The sequence below is a fragment of the Sceloporus undulatus genome, chromosome 3 (assembly GCF_019175285.1).
Source record: "Sceloporus undulatus isolate JIND9_A2432 ecotype Alabama chromosome 3, SceUnd_v1.1, whole genome shotgun sequence".
NCBI lineage: Eukaryota > Metazoa > Chordata > Lepidosauria > Squamata > Phrynosomatidae > Sceloporus > Sceloporus undulatus.
This window is the reverse complement of record NC_056524.1, coordinates 155,711,722-155,718,666: the sequence shown is the minus strand read 5'-3', so window position 1 is coordinate 155,718,666 and position 6,945 is coordinate 155,711,722.

Sequence of the window (6,945 nt, the reverse complement as noted above, 5' to 3'; positions counted from 1 at the left end):
CTTTTTTAACATAGCATTTTAGCTTCTATGAAAAATGTCCTCATCATAAAGCAGGCATTAGCCAGACCGAGAAATCAATTCGGCAGTGAGGATTTTTATTATTCAATCATGTAAGTAATTAAAACCATTGATTAATGGCAGGGCATCACTGTTGCACTCTCTTACTTGTGCCCCAGCAGAATGGTTATCTGTGAAACAGCATGGAAAGCAAAGATTACTTTGGGTTCAGTGAAGCTGTTTCCCTAAAACAGACTTAGTAGGCATACAAAACTCTCAAAGCAAGAGACCAAACAACTAAAGAACATTCCATAGAGAGAGATCTGTCAGTCAGGATGCTACTGTGGAAGTGTCCCAAATCATTCCAAACTGGGAAAAGTTTAAGGTCAAAATATTTCTCAATGTAATCGTATCACATTTGCCAGCATTTCTCCAGATAAAAACGGGGATATGATTCCAGTCTTTCACTATGTAGGACAAAAGCTGGGTTCCCATCCACTACTTCCCCTTATATTAGAGGTGGAGACCTGTCACTGTCCCAATGTTTCTAGACAACCGTAAGCCTCCATGTGTAAATCTCCTAAGAAAGTAGGTTATCATAGGAATAGGTTTTAAATACCAGCAAAAATTAACCCAAGGTTGGTATTTTAGAACTGTAATGGTCCAAATCAATATTTCAGATTGAATATAGATATAGCAGTCTCTTCTTTCCATAGATGGTTCTTTGGAATATTTAGTAGGATAATCATATAGTATGTAAACCTACATTTCTCTTTACAGAAAAGTTATGCAGAATAAGCACTAAACGTTAAAAGCCATGACATCTTGTCTATTTATACCAGTGTACCAGGCAGATACGTAATGCAACCAGACTTGGATTAGAAACAAGAAATTTCCTGTGAATGGATGCTAGATATCAATGAGATAGGATTTCCCCCCCCAAAAAAATAGAAAAGCATTTTCAAAACCTGAGTTTAAGCCAAGACATATAAATTGTCATTGCAGCTTTTTTTTAATCTTCTTGATTTTCTCCTTTTCTTCCTGGCAGAGCACTTAGACATGCCAAGTTTTAAAATGACGACACCTTCCTCTCACATGCCTTGACTTTAAGTAATTAAAGCCATAATAGACTTCTTGATGTGCAGTTAGCTTTTCAGCCAAGGCTTCCTCAAAACCAGGAGGTGGGGGTGGGTGAGCACATTTGGACCAAAAGGAAAAAGACAGGATTTGCACATCACATGAACTGTGGGATTTCTATTGTGTGATGTAGAAATGAGTACCAACCTGGATGGCTTTCAAAAGAGATCAGGCCAATTCATGGAGGATATGAATGTCAATGGATACTAGTAATGATGGCTGCATATTACTATCAGCAGTTATTTGCATGCCATTATAGAATAATCCCAATGTGGGGTACAGTACTAATAAAAAGGTAAAATCATTTATTTATACATTTATTGATATGAAATCATTTATTGACTGGGCTTATACTCTGCCATTCTGCCAACAGAATTGCATTCAAGGTTGTATCAATCCATCCATCGGTTCTAAACAACACCTTAGTTAAAATGGGAGTGAACACATACACCATTAAAATGATTTACAAAACACAATGACACACATTTAATCAAAAGCCCAGGTGAACAAGTTGGTCTAGTTGATGATCAAAGCTTACAAGGCTTGCTACCACCATATCTGAGAGGGAAGGGAAGTTCACAGTCAGGTGCCTATGTGGAGAATACTCTCTGGGTTGAAGCAGACAGGCCAAATGGCATGATCTGTGGCTGCTCTGGTTGTGATTGCTCCAGGACCATGGACCCGATGCTGAGGTCCTCAAGCCAGTTGCTGACAGGGTCCCAAATGGGCTGCTGGCAGGAGCTACTTCTTGCCTTTTCAGGCCACTTCAGGCTGTGTTAGCCCGTCCCTGCGTGACTTCAGGCCACTTTGGGGGGATGCGTCATTTGAATGCCATGTCCCCAAAGCACCCAGAAGGCACTTTATTTGGCCCATCTGCTTCAGGCCCTTGTACAGTTGCTGCATACCAAATTGCTGGCAAGTGTGATGTCCTGAAGAGACCATCCAGACCAAACTTTAATCTTCAGGAAGCTATAAAAGGAAGAAAGCACTCCTTTGGTTATCTAGGGTCCTCTTCACACTACATAATCATAGCATTATGATTTCACTTTAACTGCCATGGTTACATCTTACTTGGTTTGTAGTTTGGGGATGCGCTAGAACTCTCTAGCTGAGAAGATTTCCCCACTTGAAAAAACCTGCAAACCCTTGTCTTTAGTCTGTTTTGTAATAGATTACAATATGACTCCACATCTGCAGGGGGATAAGTGAAACTGCAGTTAACAGTGAACACTGTATTTTCAGCAGAAGCTGACCATAGAATAGCACTGGACGACCTTCAGATGCCTACAAAGACCTGTTTTTCCAGTCACAGGTAAGAGAAATCGCATTGAACAGTGCTGTAGATATGGGGATCATACTGTAGCCCTGGGCACACTGCTTACCTTATTGATTTTTTTAAAAATTTCATATCATATACTGTAGCTTGAGGAATGCTTATTGTAATTCTATTATTTATATTTATGGAATTACAACAAGCATTACATTCATGGAATTAGAACATGCATTTCTCAAGCTACAGTACCCACTGTGAAGTTTTTAAAAAGCAACACCAAATCAACAAGGCAAGACCTGTACCCAGGAATAATCTTACTGAACAGACTAAAGATAGGAAAACACAGAATCCCACTAGTAGTTACATTCAGCTCCCAACTGACACCACTCAGAAATATCATCAATTAATCACAACACATTCTGGACAATAATGCGCCCACTCAAAGGCGGTTGGTGGCATGCATCTACCTTCCTATAGACAGCCTCCAGGTCTCAAAAAGTTACTTATTTACAGGACACACAACACTGACAAGGAGGCAGGTGCAAAGCCTTACCACAAACTCAGATGCCAACTCTGTCCACACATCTCAGGAAATGTTATTGCAGGACCTAATCACATTATCCACAATATTAGGGGTCCTGCTCATCATCTAATGTGATATATGCCATCTTCTGTCAACAATGCCCTTCAGGGCAGTCTCTGCACCAGAGGATTAATAAACATAAATCAGACATTAGGAATGGAAATACAGTTGCAAAACACTTCAGTCTTTCTGGACATTTCATCAATAACCTCAGGACAGTTGTGCTTGAATATATATATATTCCAATTTCCATATATATATGGAAATTGGAAAGGGAAATGTCTGAATTGGTATATATCCACAAACTCCAATCTATCAACAGTTTGTTGAACAGGGATAATGGCTTTCTGGCACACTACACAGACAACGGCTTCCTAACAATAAAGCCTTTAGAAGGGCTACTGGCCATGTTATTGCAGTTTGGGATTTTAGGGATCTTCTTCACTTTTTTAAGTCTGGAAGGAGTCTTCTCAAAACAGGAAATTGCCACCTGGACATTTCCTGCTTTGTATTAAGGCCATCCAAGCCTAGAACATGAATTGGGTGCAAAAAGGCCCCCAAATGCACTAAACTATTCATTGCTGCCCCTCCTCCTCCTCTGCTGCTCTCTCTCTCTCTCTCTCTCACACACACACACACACACCCCACATTGGCTGGAGAGTCTGATGCAGCACCTAAAAAGGCCAATGCGATTCTAGCCTGCATCAGTAGAAGTACAGTGGTACCCCGGGATACGAAAGCACCGCCTTACGAAATTTCCGTGTTACGAAAAAAATCAATAGGAAAAAACTGTTCCGGGTTACGAAGGTTATTTCGGGTTACGAAAAAATTTTTGGTGCTTTTCGGCGCTATTTCGCACGAAATCGCGGCTTTTCCCCATTAGCGCCTATGGCTTTTTCGGCTTACGAAGCATTTCGGGTTACGAACGCGGCGGCGGAACGAATTATTTTCGTAACCCGGGGTACCACTGTATAGTGTCTAGATCAAGGGAAGTGACATTTTCTGCAGCCGCTCCCAATTTATGGAATGGCCTGCTGGACGAGTTCTGTCAAATTACCAATCTAGAGAGCTTTTAAAAAACCAGTAAGATGGATCTCTTCTGGCAGGCCTTCCCAGGATAAAATACTTGGCCACAAATAAGACTTCCCATCATCTGCCCATGATGATTATTATTTGGATTAGCTGGATTTTAATACATAGTTTTTAATCTTACTGTATATTGTTTAATCTTGTTTTAAGGGGGGCACTATGTATATTTGGATGTGTTTTAACTTGTACACTGCTTTGATTGACTGGCAAAAAGTGGGATAGAAATAAAAAATTCATTTATTTATTATTTTTATCTGTCGGGGGTGCTTTGATTGTGCGTTCCTGCATGGCAGGGGGTTGGACTGGATGGCTCTTGTGGTCTGTTCCAACTCTACAATTCTAAGGCCTGTTACAGACTGCCAAAATAAAGCTGCTTCGGGTCTCTTTGGAGGTGTGCTGTTTAAATGATGCATGCATCCTAAGAATCCAGAAGCTGCACCAAAGCTGCACTCCAGTGCTTAGGAATGGAGTGTGGCTTTGGCGCAACCTCCGGACTCTTAGGACCCATGCATCATTTAAATAGCATACCTCCAAAGAGACCCGAAGCAGCTTTATTTTGGAGGTCTGTAACAGGCCTAAGTAACATTTACCATTATTAGAAGGAGACTGGTGGAGAGTTTTACACCTCACATAAGAAATGCAAAATAGTTGGCAGTATTTTACAAAAAAAGGTCCTACACTGCTCACAGAAGCAGTGGATCCTGTTCATTCCTGCTGCATAATGCAGTGTTTCAGAGAACAGTAAATTACAGTGACATAATGCGCTAATGGGTGAGGGAACTATGAAAGACTAGGCGGCCACATTAGCTTCCAGGAGAACCTGGAAGGCAACATCCAACACTGCACCTACTCTCACAATCTATATATAATGCTAACTATCCCTAAACACCCACCAGAGGGCATGGGAACATGTTTTGGGGCCTTTTTGGGTCCCTAGAGGGCATTTTGTGTCATTTAAAAAATTGCAAAATTTCATTTTGGAGTTCCAGGGGACTCCAAATATGGTAGAAATGTCATCTACACCCCCAGAGTTTTGTTTTGTTTTTGCATTTCAGAGAAAAAATATTTGGAAAAATGCAATTTGTTCAAACCCTGAGAGCCACAAAAACGGCCACATGCAGCCCAAGGTCCACACTTTGCTTACCCTTCCTCTAGCAAGAGCAAAGATTGCCAACCATCTTCCTGAATTAACTAACTGTGGAACATTGTTCCATGCATAACTTGCATTTAACATGTTCCTTACATCTGGGACATGCCGCAGACATGTTTGAATGGGACACAGTCTTATGTGTTTCTCCCAGTCCCAGAGATATGTGGACTGAGGGGCTGGAATCAAATGAACTGGGAGACACCTCCTGCTAAAAAGTAGGTAGCACTGAAGCCACATTTTCTACATTACTGGTCTTCAACTACTGGACTGCCCAAAGTATATACTCTGCATTTTAATGGTGAGTTACATCTGGATGTCCAATGGCAACCCATGCTGCCAAATGTTGGTTCTCCTGGGCTCCATGGTCCTAAATATGGGAAACAATACATCTTTTAGCATGGACAGGGTCTCAGATGAATATTTTTTAGGACATTATCTTCAGTAAAGTATCCTGGCCTATCTTAATTTAGCAATAGTAACAGCATTTACATTTCTATACCACTTAATAGTGAACTCAGCTAAGCAGTTTACAATCTATCAGCCAATTGCCCCCAGCAAGCTGGGTGCTCAATTTACCGGCCTATGAAAGGATAGAAGGCTGAAACAAGCTTGGGGCCCTGGGATCAAACGCACAACCTTGTATCTGCAATACTGAACTTCACAAGAATAAACTGATCTGAGAGGATATGAACCATTATTAAGTCTTCTAGCAACAGAGACTGACCCACAACCATAAACGAATGCATTGCCACAGTTGCTTCTTGCACGTTTTTGAACTGTTAAAACAGAAGTTAGTTTGAGGAAGAGGAGAAGGAAGCAGATTCAGTGTGCCTTCCTAACTTGTGTTGGTGGACTCTGAAGAGAGGAACAGTCCATTCCAGGATATTCTCTGCCACAGCAGAAGAAATCTTTTCTTTTCTTTTCTTTTTTCCCTTATTCCCCCCCGCCCCATTTTCTACATGTTTACTGTTAGGCTTGGAGCTCTGCAGGATAATTTTATATGTAAAGTGGATATGAAGTTAGTATATTACAACTAATATCACAGTACTGTATACTCAAATTCATATAATATAAATAATTGTAAATATGTATGCTTTGTTATTGAAATGAAAGTTTGCCACCTATTTGCTAAGAGGAAGTTAATAAAACCCAAAGTGTGCATCCCTTTTCTTCAATATGTAGTTTATTCCAGAATGCTGACATTTGTGTGGCTTTTAAAAAAGGAGATTAATCTGCAGAAGGAGCATGATGTTTGCTCAGAAGCTTACGTGGTCTGCAACCTATTCCACACCCACATGGCTCCCTCGGTGAAGGAAACAGTAATGTCAGCATACCGTACACATAAAACTACCATTGAGGGATTTGATCCAATGTGTCAACATGACATTATCTATAAAAGTCAAGGAAACTTCTTCATGTGACTAACAACAGGACTGGCGGAGCCTCGGTCAGTACTAGCATTGGTGGAAAGTTATTCAAATGTACTTGACTGTCTCATTGTCTTAAACTGAAGCCTGACCAGATTTTGAAGTACTAAGGTGAATTCACACATTTGAGATTTGCACTTGGAAAGCAGTATGTTAAAATGGTCAGATGCAAATTTTACATTACAGCCTAATTAATATGTCAAAGTGTGTGTATGCAGCTGACTACATTTTGATTTCAGTGTGACCAATCTGTATGCAGGCAAAAATGTAAAAAACTGAGTTTTTGCAT